Source organism: Oncorhynchus mykiss, chromosome 1, assembly GCF_013265735.2.
Source record: "Oncorhynchus mykiss isolate Arlee chromosome 1, USDA_OmykA_1.1, whole genome shotgun sequence".
Classification (NCBI taxonomy): domain Eukaryota; kingdom Metazoa; phylum Chordata; class Actinopteri; order Salmoniformes; family Salmonidae; genus Oncorhynchus; species Oncorhynchus mykiss.
In genome coordinates this window covers 22710209-22724575 of record NC_048565.1, presented here as the reverse complement: position 1 = coordinate 22724575, position 14367 = coordinate 22710209, and the positions used below count along the sequence as shown (strand labels likewise).

Sequence of the window (14367 nt, the reverse complement as noted above, 5' to 3'; positions counted from 1 at the left end):
GTTTTAAGTTCCTCGGCGTACACATCACGGACCTCAGGAGGCTGAAGAAATTCGGCTTGTCACCAAAAGCACTCACAAACTTCTACAGATGCACAATCGAGAGCATTATGTCGGGCTGTATCAACGCCTGGTACGGCAACTGCTCCGCCCACAACCGTAAGGCTCCCCAGAGGGTAGTGAGGTCTGCACAACGCATCACCGGGGGCAAACTACCTGCTCTCCAGGACACCTACAGCACCCGATGTCACAGGAAGGCCATAAAGATCATCAAGGACAACAACCACCCGAGCCACTGCCTGTTCACCCCGCTATCATCCAGAAGGCGAAATCAGTACAGGTGCATCAAAGCAGGGACCGAGAGACTGAAAAACAGCTTCTATCTCAAGGCCATCAGACTGTTAAATAGCCACCACTAACATTGAGTGGCTGCTGCCAACATACCGACTCAACTCCAGCCACTTTAATAATGGAAATTGTATTTATCCGTTACTTTATCAGGTAAGTTGACTGAGAACACATTGTCATTTGCAGCAACAACCTGGGGAATAGTTACAGGGGAGAGGAGGGGGATGAATGAGCCAATTGTAAACTGGGGATTATTAGGTAACTGCGATGGTTTGAGGGCCAGATTGGGAATTTAGCCAGGACACCGGGGTTAACACCCCTACTCTTACGATAAGTGCCATGGGATCTTTAATGACCTCAGAGAGTCAGGACACCCGTTTAACGTCCCATCCGAAAGACAGCACCCTACACAGGGCAGTGTCCCCAATCACTGCCCTGGGGCATTGGGATATATTTTTTAGACCAGAGGAAAGAGTGCCTCCTACTGGCCCTCCAACACCACTTCCAGCAGCATCTGGACTCCCATCCAAGAACTGACCAGGACCAACCCTGCTTAGCTTCAGAAGCAAGCCAGCAGTGGTATGCAGGGTGATATGCTGCTGGCAATTGATGGGAATTGATGTAAAAAAAAAAAATGTATCACTAGCCACTTCAAACAATGCCACTTAATATAATGTTTACATACCCTACATTACTCATCTCATATGTATATGTATATACTGTACTCTATATCATCTACTGCATCTTGCCATCTTTATGTAATACATGTATCACTAGCCACTTTAAACTATGCCACTTTTATGTTTACATAACCTACATCACTCATCTCATATGTATATACTGTACACGATACCATCTACTGCATCTTGCCTATGCCGTTCATTCATATATCTTTATGTACATATTCTTTATCCCTTTACACTTGTGTGTTTATAAAGTAGTAGTTGTGGAATTGTTAGGTTAGATTACTCGTTGGTTATTACTGCATTATCGGAACTAGAAGCACAAGCATTTCGCTACACTCGCATTAACATCTGCTAACCATGTGTATGTGACAAATATTTTTTTTTTTTTTTTATCTGAGCAGTAGACGTCAGCTTTTTGACTGCAAAAATGATCTGACCACTGTTCCATGGCAACTGAGTTAGGAAGGATGCCTGTATCTTTGTAGTGACTGGGTGTACACCATCCAATGTGTAATTAATAACTTTACCATGCTGAAAGGGATATTTTTTAATATTTTTTTAAATATATTTTTTTAATTGAATATCCGAAAAATACAACATACTTGCAGTGAAGCCGCTCAACAACTACACCATACCAATCATCCAAGAGACTCCCATTCAGAGCGACATACAGAAGCATCCAGAGTCAATGCCCTGCACAAGGGCACATTGACAGATCTCCCGACAGGCCAAAAAACATGAACCCAAACCCTCCAAGATCCCCCCTCCCACAGTTCCCCAATAGCTGTCCCTCAACCATTCGAGACCCCTCCCACAGTCGCCCCCCAAGAAGAAAAATAAAAATACAATTAATTCCGTTCCACACCCCCAATGCACCAAAACTGAATGCACTGAAAGGGATATTAAACGTCCTTTTTTACCAATCCACCACTGGAAAAGCTCCCTGGTCTTTGTGGTTGACTCTGTGTTTGAAAATCACTGCTTGACTGAGGAACCTTACAGATGTATGGGGTACAAAGTAGAGGTCGACCGATTAATCGGAATGGCCGATTAATTAGGGCCGATTTCAAGTTTTCATAACAATCGGAAATCAGTATTTTTGGGCGCCGATTTCTGATTTTTTTAATTAAAAAAATAAATAAATAAATGTTTATACCTTTTATTTAACTAGACAAATCAGTTAAGAACACATTCTTATTTTCAATGACTGCCTAGGAACTGTGGGTTAACTGCCTTGTCCAGGGGCAGAATGACAGATTTTCACCTTGTCAGCTCAGGGGTTCCAATCTTGCAACTGCACAGTTAACTAGTCCAACGCTCTAACCATTGCACTCCACGAGTAATCTGCCTGTTACGCGAATGCAGTAGAAGCCAAGGTAAATTGCTAGCTAGCATTAAACTTATCTTTAAAAAAACAATCAATCATAATCACTAGTTATAACTACTAATCCAGTTAAGCAGGCAATATTATCCAGGTGAAATTGTGTCATTTCTCTTGCGTTCATTGCACGCAGAGTCAGGGTATATGCAAGTTTGGGCTGCCTGGCTCATTGCGAACTAATTTGCTAGAATTTTACATAATTATGACATAGATTGAAGGTTGTGCAATGTATCAAGAATATTTAGACTTAGGGATGCCACCCGTTAGATAAAATACCAAACGGTTCCGTATTTCACTGAAATAATAAACGTTTTGTTTTCAAAATGATAGTATCATATTAATGACCAAAGGCTCGTATTTATGTGTGTTATTATGTTATAATTAAGTCTGATTTGATAGAGCAGTCTGACTAAGCAGCAGCAGCCCCGTAATCATTCATTCAAACAGCACTATTGTGCGATTTGCCAGCAGCTCTTCAGCAGCTCTAACAGCGCTGTTTATGACTTCAAGCCTATCAGCCTAATGGCTGGTGTAACCAATGTGAAATGGCTAGCTAGTTAGCTGGGTGTGCACTAATACTGTTTCAAACGTCACTCGCTTTTAGATTTGGAGTAGTTATTCCCCGCGGCTTTTGTGGAACGATGGGTAACGATGCTTCGAGTGTGGCTGTTGTCGATGTGTTCCTGGTTCGAGCCCAGGGAGGGGCGAGGAAGGGGATGGAAGCTATACTGTTACACTGGCAATACTATAGTGCCTAATAAGAACATCCAATAGTCAAAGGTATATGAAATACAAATGGTATAGAGAGAAATAGTCCTATAAATACTATATTAACTACAACCTAAAACCTCTTACCTTGGAAGATTGAAGTCTCATGTTAAAAGGAACCACCAACTTTCATATGTTCTCATGTTCTGAGCAAGGAACTTAAACGTTAGCTTTCTTACATGGCACATATTACTTTCTTCTCCAATACTTTGTTTTTGCATTATTTAAACCAAATTGAACATGTTTCATTATTTATGAGGCTAAATTGATTTTATTGATGTTTTATATTAAGTTAAAATAAGTGTTAATTCAGTATTGTTGTAATTGTCATTATTACAAATAAAATATATATTTTTTAAATCGGCCGATTAATCGGTATCGGCTTTTTTGGTCCTCCAATAATTCGGTATCGGCATTGAAAAATCATAAACGGTCGACCTCTAGTACAAAGATAAGGTGGTTATCCAAAAATCATGTTAAACACTACCATTGCACACATTGTGAGTCCATGCAATGTATTATGCAAATGTTTACTCCTGAAATGATTTAGGCTTGCCATAACAAAGGGGTTGAATACTTATTGACTCAAGACATTTCAGCTTTTCCTTTTTAATTAATTTTTAAAAATTCCACTTTGACATTATGGGGTATTGTGTGTAGTGACAAAAACAATCTAATTTTAATCATTTTTAAAATCAGGCTGTAACACAACAACATTTTGAAAAAGTCAAGGGGTGTGAATACTTTCTGAAGGCACTGTATTATACCCACCGTAGATTGAAAAACTGAAATAAAACTCTAACAATCCAGAGAGGTGTTGGTGATTCAGAGGTGTGGTGTGGTCTTCCCCCGTGTCACTCGTCCCCCCTCTCTACCATGGTTTCCAGCTGGTGTCATGGGTGTTTAGACACAAGGGTGCACGCTTAGTTAATAGAGGGTTTTTAATGTTGTCAACCCACATGAAAATGGGAGGAAACTCAGGCAGTGAATGCATTCTTCAATCATCCACTACATACAAAGATCTCCCATGGATTTGAGTTCTAACCTTCCTGTCTATGTCTTCTAGCCAGCCTGAGGACCCCAACCAGCCAGTGATGTTGGCTTGGCAGCATATCTACCGTTCTACTGTGGAGAATGTTGCTGACAAGATGCCAGTATGCAATTCCCTTTAACACCTCCATCCTTAGAGTCACACTTGAAAAATAAAAAAGGTCATATTTCAATCAGCAAGTAATGAAATAGGCGAGAAACAGACACATTGCTCAAAGTGAAACTCAGACAGGATAATTTCATATACCCCTGTTTAACCCCAGGAAAACGTGAAAGCACTTTCAGATCAATCTTTAGCAGGCCCTGTAGTCTGTGAGGAACTACTCATATAAGGAGCTGAAACTGAAACCCAGGCAGTGAGTGGCAAACGGACCCTCTTGTGTTTCATTAGACAGAGAATTCCACTGTATGAAATGTTAGAAACCACTTTCTCCTGTTTTACAGTTCTATTCCCAGAGCAATTTCTTCCCACAAGAGTGGCTGTTTTAAACGTCATATTCCAGAATAGAATGTGTCAATCTTCAGAATACAATGTTTCTCATGGTTTTAGGCCTATATCATCAAAGTGCTATAGCAGTCTTTATGAACCAATGTGACTAACTGCCCCATGCCAAAAGATATCAGACAGATTCAAATACAGTGCCTTCATAAAGTATTCATACCCTTTGAATTATTCCACATTTTGTTGTGTTAAATTGTTTATACACAAAAAAACTTCTAGAAATGTTTGCAAATGTATTGAAACTTAAATACAGAAATCTAATTTACATAAGCATTCACACCCTTGAGTCAATACAAGTTTGAATCATCTTTGGCAGTGATTTCAGCTGTGAGTCTTTCTGGGTAAGTCTCTTAAGAGCTTTGCACATGTGGATTGGACAATATTTGCACATATATAGATTTTGTATTATTATTCAAGGTCTATCAAGTTGGTTGTTGATCATTGCTTGACAACCATTTTCAAGTCTTGCCATAGATTTTCAAAACGATTTAAGTCAAAACTGTAACTAGGCCACTCAGGAACATTCAATGTCATCTTGGTATGCAACTCCAGTGTATATTTTGCCTTGTGTTTTAGATTATTGTCCTGCTGAGAGGTGAATTTGTCTGCCAGTGTCTGTTAGAAAGCAAACTGAACCAGGTATTCCTCTAGGACTTTGCCTGTGCATAGTTATGTTCTGTTAATTTTTATATATTTTTTTTTAACTCCCTAGTCCTTGCCGATGACAAGCATATTCAAAGTCTGCGTTTTTATATTTACACGGCATGGCCGAGTAATTAGGGCCGATTTCAAGTTTTCATAACAATCGGTAATCACCCTTTTGGACACCGATTACATTGCAATCCACGAGGAGACTGCGTTGCAGGCTGACGACTTGTTACGCGAGTGCAGCAAGGAGCCAAGGTAAGTTGCTAGCTAGCATTAAACTTGTCTTATTAAAAACAATCAATCTTAACATAATCACCAGTTAACTACACATGGTTGATGACATTACTAGTTTAACTAGCTTGTCCTGCGTTGCATGTAATCAATACGGTGCCTGTTAATTTATCATCTAATCAAAGCCTACTTCGCCACAATCCTGTCTCTGAGCTCCACGGACATTTCTGTCACGACTTCCGCCGAAGATGGCTCCCCTTCCTGTTCGGGCGGTGCTCGGCGGTCGTCGTCACCGTCCTACTAGCCGCTAACGATCCCTTTTTCGTTTGTCTGTTGGTTTTGTCTTATTAGTTTCACCTGTGTGTATTTCGGTTAAATTAGCTTCCCTATATGTAGTAGATTGACCCGCCCTTGTTTTGTGCGGGATTGTTTTTTGTTACTCTGTTGGTTGTGGTTTCATGTTTGTATTCTCCGGACTGTTTGGTCCTGTGTTTGGGCTGGTCGGTTTATGCCCTGTATGTTGGCGTGACCGTTTTTTGCCGGAGAATAAATTACGATTTACCGAACCCTGCTCTCTGCGCCTGACTCCAACCCACCACTCCTAGTAGGCTGTGACAATTTCCTTCAAACTCATGGCTTAGTTTTTAGCTCTGACACACACTGTCAAGTGTGGGACCTTATATAGGCAGGCGTGTGCCTTTCCAAATGATGTCCAATCAATTGAATTTACCATAGGTGGACTCTAATCAAGTTGTAGAAATATCTCAAGGATGATCTATGGGAACAGGATGCACCTGAGCTCAATTTCGAGTCATATAACAAAAGGGTCTGATGACATATGTAAATAAGGCATCTGTTGTTGTTTTTATACATTTGCAAACATTTCTAAAAACCTGTTTTCGCTTTGTCATTATGGGGTATTGTGCGTAGATTGATGAGGATTTTTTTTATTAATCCATTTTAGAAGAAGGCTGCAATGTAGCAAAAAGTGGAAAAAGGGAAGAGGTCTGAATTCTTTACCAATTGCACTAGAGTTCAACTGATTATGATTTTTCAACGCCGATGCCGATACCAATACCGATTTTATATATATATATATATATATATATATATATATATATATATATATATTTGTAATATTGACAATTACAACAATATTGAATGAACACATTTTTTTAAAGTTAATATAATACATAAATAAAAATACATTTAGTCTCAAATAAATAATGAAACATGTTCAATTTGGTTTAAATAATGCAAAAACACAGTGTTGGAGAAGAAAGTAAAAGTGCAATCTGTGCCATGTAAAAAAGCTAACGTTTAAGTTGCATATGAAAGCTGGTGGTTCCTTTTAACATGAGTCTTCAATATTCCCAGTTAAGAAGTTTTAGGTAGTTATTATAGGAATTATAGGGCTATTTCTCTCTATACCATTTGTATTTCGTATACCTTTGACTATTGGATGTTCTTATAGGCACTATAGTATTGCCAGCCTCATCTCGGGAGTTGATAGGCTTGGAGTCATAAACAGCGCTGTGCTTCAAGCATTGAGAAGAGCTGCTGGCAAACGCAGGAAAGTGCTGTCAGACTGCTCTATCAAATATCAAATCATAGACTTAATTATAATATAATAAACACACAGAAATACGAGCCTTAGGTCATTAATATGGTCAAATCCGTAAACTATAATTTTGAAAACAAAACGTTTATTTTTTCAGTGAAATACGGAACCTTTCTATATTTTATCGAACGGATGGCATCCATAAGTCTAAATATTGCTGTTACATTGCATAACCTTCAATGTTATGTCATAATTATGTAAAATTCTGGCAAATTAATTACGGTCTTTGTTAGGAAGAAATGGTCTTCAGACAGTTCGCAATGAGCCAGGCGGCCCAAACTGCTGCATATATCCTGACTCTGCTTACACTAAACGCAAGAGAAGTGACACAATTTCCCTAGTTAATATTGCCTGCTAACATTCATTTATTTTAACTAAACATGCAGGTTTAAAAATATATACTTGTCACGCCCTGACCATAGAGAGCCCTTAGTTCTCTATTGTGTAGTAGGTCAGGGCGTGACTAAGGGGTGATCTAGTATAGATATTTCTATGTGGGTGCTATTATGGTTCCCAATTAGAGGCAGCTGTTTATCGTTGTCTCTGATTGGGGATCAAATTTAGGTAGGTTGTTTCCACACCTGCATTTGTGGGATATTATTTTGTGTTTTGTGCATGTGCACCACGTTGTCACGTTTTGTTGTTAGTTTATTTGATTTATTGTTTTGTTTTGGCTAAGTTTCACTTTATAATAAATATGTGGAACTCAACATTCGCTGAGCCCTGGTCCGTCTCTCCTCACCTTCGTGACAGAAGATCCCACCATAACAGGACCAAGCAGCGTGCCCAGGAGGAGAAGGGATCCTGGACTTGGGAGGAGGTCTTGGATGGGAAGGTATCCTGGACTTTGGAGGAGATCTTGGATGGGAAAGGATCCTGGACTTGGGAGAACATCATTCCAGGACAGGATAGCCTTCCTTGGCGGCAGACGCAAGGAGAGAAGGGAGGACAGTGACGATGCCGGGGTTCGCGGCCACAAAGAAACCCCAAAAAACAGCCTGACATTTTTTTTGGGGGGGGGGCACAAGGGGTGAACCAGAGCCATTCTGGGAGAAGAGGGATAAACTGGAGGAGAGTAAACGGAGAGTCCGAGACTGTCAGTGAGTGGATGGAGATATTGGAGGAGAGAGAACGGAGAGAGTTGTTGAGTTGGTGGAAGATGCACGCATTTGCCCTAAGGAGCATGTTATCAGTTTAATGCCACCTGAGTCAACTCTCCGTACTCGTCCTAAGGAGTGTGCTATCAGTCTGGTAAAAATCTGTGCCGGCTCCACGCACCAGGTCTCCGTACGCCTTCCCAGCCCTGTACGTCCTGTGCCAGCTCTCCAAACTCGCCTTGAGGAGCGTGTCATTTGTCCGGTACCAATACTTGTGTGTTTTAAGAAAGGCATTGATGTTTATGGTTAGGTACATTGGTGCAACGACAGTACTTTTTTCGTGAATGCGCTTGTTAAATAATCACCCGTTTGGCGAAGCAGGCTTTGATTCGATGATAAATTAACAGGCACCGCTGTTTTTTCTAAGATAAGTTTAATGATAGCTAGCACCTTACCATGGCTCCTTGCTGCACTCGCGTAACAGGTGTTCAGCCTGCCGCGCAGTCTCCTTGTGGAGTGCAATGTAATCGGCCATAATCGTCATCCAAAAATGCAGATTACCGATCGTTATGAAAACTTGAAATCGGCCCTAATTAATCGGCCATGCCGATTAATCGGTCGACCTCTAAACTGCTCTGTACTTATTGACTCAGCTTTTCCTTTTTAATAAATAAATAGATTTGACATTATGGAGTATTGTGTGTAGGGCAGTGACACAGCAATATAATCCATTTTAAATTCAGGCTGTAACACAAATAAATGTGGGAAAAGTCAAGGGGTGTGAATACTTTCTGTAGGCACTATATCTAGGCTAAAAGTGATGATTTGCACTGCAATCCTGATTTCTTACAGACATTAAGGCTTAGCCTTTGGACAAGACCCAAGTGCAGATATATATATATATATATTTTTTAACCTTTATTGTCAGTTAAGAACAAATTCTTATTTTCAATGACAGCCTAGGAACAGTGGGTTAACTGCCTGTTCAGGGGCAGAACGACAGATTTGTACCTTGTTAGCTCGGGGATTTGAGCTTGCAACTTTTCGGTTACTAGTCCAATGCTCTAACCACTAGGCTACCCTACCGCATACAGATGAGCCACATACAGAGCTAAGAGGGGGAACATGAAACATGCATGTATGCCAGACAGACTGCGAGTCCAACTGTGTGTGTGTGTGTGTGTGTGTGTGTGTGTGTGTGTGTGTGTGTGTGATCTGTAATGCATGCTGTGGGAAACAGAGACCCAACATATGTTGGGAATTCCACTACTCCAATTCTTGACAACAAACTCGAAGCTACAGAATGTAATCAGACATTCTGAGTTAAAAGCAATAAAACATCCAAAACAATAACATGTAGCATGTACTGCAGGCTAGCTCCCAGGCCTTGGCATGTTTTACCAATCACAAACTCTCTTGGAGAAGTCACACCGAAGTCTGTCTCCTGTAGCCAATTGGTATAAACATCTTATCTAAACAAATAGATTGTTTAAAATAAAAAAAACATGTATTATGTTTATCACAATGCTAATGTTGTAGTCTAGTAATAAATGTTACATTAACATCACATCTGATTCAATGTGGCTGTGTGTTTCAGACCACATTCCCGAGCCCCTGACCTTACAGAAGAAATAGTCCCCTAACAACATATAGCTATCTGAATTTTTACAAAAGTAATATAATCTTAAAAGGTGAGACACCTGTATAGTGAAAAGGTAACAGGCCGGATTTTGTATTGCACGAGTTCTATAAAAAACTACATGAAATTACATCAGAATTACATGTAGGCTAATTACGTCATGGAAACCATGCATTGTATTAATATTGCAGGGGATCATTTTTAGGAGGTCATTCTATTCAGTCTGGTAATAAATGTGTCCGTTTTACTGGCACAATAGTGGAGTGCAACCCCCCACGTCTTTTTGGTGGACACTCATTTAGCATTTATATCTGATCCGAATTTAGGAGGTGATGCATGGGACGGGGTTGTACCGGTGTGTGCCACAATTATTTACCACGGACATAGCTTCGATTATTTGGATTCTAAGCAGCAAGGCCACCTCAGGGTCACTACGACAACGTTCTTAACACTTTTACATTGGTGCAATCATGAGGCTAGACGCAATTAACCGGCTACAATCTGCCATTTCTAATATGGGGGAAAAAAACATTGTATCTCGTGCAAAAGAGACCGAAATAATTGTTTCAAAATAGTTTCCAGAAAACAGTTTATTCACATTTCCCAAATGCTACTGTCCTTTTACTCAACTCGTGCTACAGCCTAAAATGTTTCTTACCTCGAATTTAGCGGGTGTTTAAAGCGTGCGTTCCTCTTTCCGAAGCATTCCCCTCTCCATTCACAAGTTATCAGAACACAAACCACAACCTTTTCGTGCCATCTATACTCATTGATCTGCAGAGAGAAGTCCAGATCCCTTGGGCATCTAATTTTCATATAAAGTCCCTCTTCTTCTCAGCATATTGAATGGCCGCTACTTCTAAATGCAGTAGGGCTACTAGATAGCTCCCAGAGCGCCCACTTGTTGATCTCGCTTAAAACTCTATTCTCAGTTCACCAGAAGACCAGTATCCTGCCAGCATCACAAACAATGACGTGACTATCATATGGTAATTTTGAAACCTTCAAAATAAAAGCCCGCATTTCAAAACACTGCAATGTGGATAATGCATTCATAATAACCTGAACAAAAATACAAACGTTGGTCCCATGTTTCATGAGCTGAAATAAAAGATCCCAGAAATGTTTCATACACACAAAAAACATATTTCTCAGAAATGTGTTTACATCCCTGTTAGTGAGCATTTCTCCTTAGCCAAGATAATCCATTCACTTGACAGGTGTGGCATATGAATAAGTTGATTTAACAGCATCATCATTAAGCAGGTGCAGCTCGTGCCTCTGGAAAATAAAAGGCCACTCTAAAATGTGCAGTTTTGTTACACAACACAATGCCACAGATGCCTAATGTTTTGAGAGAGTATTCAGTTGTCATGCTGACTGCTGGAATGTCCACCAGAGTTGTTGCCTTACAATTAAATGTTATTTTCTCTACCATCAGCAATGTCGTTTTAGAGAATTTGGCAGTACGTCCAACCGGCCTCACAACCGCAGACCACGCCAGCCCAGAACCTCTACACCCGGCTTCTTCACCTGCTGGATGGTCTGAGATGAGCCACCCAGACAGCTGAGGAAACTGTGGGTTTGCACAACCAAAGAATTTCTGCACAAACTGTCAGAAACCATATCAGAGAAGTTAATCTGCGTGCTCGATGTCCTCATCAGGGTCTTGACCTGACTGCAGTTTGGCATTGTAATCGACTTCAGTGGGCAACTGCATATCTTCGATGGCCACTGGCACGCTGGAGAAGTGTGCTCTTCACGGATGAATCCCGGTTTCAACTATACCGGGCGGATGACAGACAGAATTTATGGTGGGTGAGCGGTTTGCTGATATCAACATTGTGAACAGAGTGCCCAATGGTCAGGGTGGGGTTATGGTATGGACAGGCATAAGCAACGGACAACAAACACAATTGCATCAATGGCAATTTGAATGTACAGAGATACCATGACAAGATCCTGAGGCCCATTGTTGTGCCATTCATCTGCCACCATCACCTCATGTTTCAGCATGATAATGCATTGCCCCATGTTGCTAGGATCTGGAAGCTGAATATGTCCCTGTTCTTCTATGGCCTGCATGCTCACCAGACATGTCACCCATTGAGCAGGTTTAGGATGCTCTGGATCGATGTGTACGATAACGTGTTCCAGTTCCCGCCAATATCCAATAACTTCGCACAGCTATTGAAAAGGTGAGGGACAACATTCCACGGGCCACAATCAACAGCTTGATCAACTCTATGCGAAGGAGATGTGTCGTGCTGCGTGAGGCAAATTGTGATCACACCAGATACTGACTGGTTTTCTGATCCAGGCCCTTACCTTAAAAAATGGTATCTGTGACCAACAGATCTGCAGTCAGGTGAAATCCATAGATTAAGGCCTAATATGTTTATTTAAATTGACTGATTTCCTTACATTAACTGTAACTTAGTAAAATCTTTTAAATTGTTGAATGTTTAATTTATATTTTTGTTCAGTGTATATTGCATTTTAATCAATGGCCCCGTTTTATTATTCCAACAAGAAAATGCAATGTCATTTATGAAAACAAATATGTAAAATAAAAATAGAATAAAAAAATTGCTACTTAAATATGATCCCCAATTAGAGACAATGATTACCAGTTGCCTCTAATTGGGAATCATACAAACACCAACATAGAAAATATGAACTAGAACACAACATAGAAATGATAAACTACAATACCCCCTAGTCACACCCTGACCACCTTTTCTACCTGTCTCAGCTGTAGTGGGGTGGAAAATAATCAGTCGGGTCTCCACTAAGTTTTGGAGGTGGACTGTTTAATAGATATATGCATTTAGTCCTGCGTGTTATATTAATTTCAAACAACACATTAATATACTGTTGTTGTGTTGAATATCAGTTGGAAAGACAAAACCCCTTAACACTTATTTTTTTGTTGCTTACTCTGTTTGCTCCCAGTGTGAAATAAAATTCCATTCCATCCTAAACTTTCATGCATTGCCTTGCCCTAATGGAGGTGCCAAATATTGATTATTAGCAGTTGATTAGTCTACAAGACAAAAGACACAATGTAACAATGATGGACTGGCAGGCCTGTTACTGACCTAGATTAACTTCATGGTGATAGTAATGGCTGCACCTTCACACATTTAAATCAGCCCAAGGCCAGCCTTGACAAAAATGCATCAGGTCAATCTCTTGGCCTGGCAAATAAAATATTTGTTTAGGCTTATATCACCCCAATAATGCATAGCCTTCTAACACTTTCATAAAACCCAGTTTGGTCGCAATTAATCCAAAAGGTTTGCCTCTTGGACTTTGTCTTACATGTCCCTTCTTACTTACTTACTCTCTAAAGCAGTCTTATTAGCAGTCTTACTTTGACACAATAACATTTTTATATGAGTTATTAGAGAGATAATTACTTTGTAATACATTTTTTTTAATCTACAGAAAATGCCTGGTAATAGTCATTACATGTCATTTGTAAATGTAAAATGTAAATTAATTAGATTTTTGTTGAGTGTGTATTGATTTCAGGACCATGGATAGTACCAGGTTATTTGTACGACATGGTTAATTAAAGCTGAATATGCATGGCATGGTCCTCCTCCAAAACTATCCATATTTGGTTAGTATCGACCCTACTGGGTATTTTCAACCCCACATTAGCTGAGACAGGTCGAAAAGTTTTCTCTAGAAGCCAATATGTACAGTTTGTTGCAGCAGATTGCATTGTGGGCTATGGAGGGGGCGGAGCAAAAAGCCAGCAGCAGGCCATGCGACACAGTCCCCCTAAAAAAACAAACCATGTTTGGTTAGTGAAGACTCAAATGAGTATTTCCTACCCCTGTTTATATAAGACAGGTAGTAATTTAAAATAAAGTCTACAACCCAATAAGTGTCCCAGATACAATGCATTGCATTGCAGTGAATGGAGTGGATGGAGTAAGGAGCACCAGCACTCTGTATTAAACCCATTGCCCAGCAATGTTTTGCAGATACTATTGAGTAATTCCAAAAACATATATTTGTACTTTATTACAAATGTATTTCTTTAAATATAGTTTACACAATAGCTTTCAAAATACCAGTATTTGTGTAAACTTTCAAAAGAAATGCTGGTTTAAATAATACAATGTGAAAAATAAAATACATAAAATTATCCATGTATTGCTTAAAAGGCGGTTGCAATGCTGTGATAAACAGTTGTACTGCACTAGATGGCTAAACAAATCAATAATCTCAAAGTTTAGCATGTCTTTCCCTGGGGACTTTATTTTGAAAAATGTGTATCTGCGGTCCTGCTAACTATTTCAGTATAATATATCCTGCTGCTAGGAGAACGGTAATCACAAGACGCATGCATCAGAGGGCGGTTATACCATCTCTAGGGAGACGA

The 14367-nt window shown here is 39.9% G+C and overlaps 1 protein-coding gene across 6 annotated transcripts in view; it reads right to left on the bottom strand.

Annotated features, from left to right (window-relative positions):
• LOC110510174 (A-kinase anchor protein 13) overlaps window positions 1-10902 on the bottom strand; it is a 155706-nt gene extending 144804 nt beyond the window's left edge. For all 6 annotated transcript variants that reach the window (XM_036971711.1, XM_036971865.1, XM_036971828.1 and 3 more), the window contains exon 1: window positions 10627-10902. The gene's annotated coding sequence lies outside the window, so the exon portion shown is untranslated. The remainder of the gene's footprint in view (window positions 1-10626) is intronic.
• Window positions 10903-14367: the final 3465 nt, after the last annotated feature.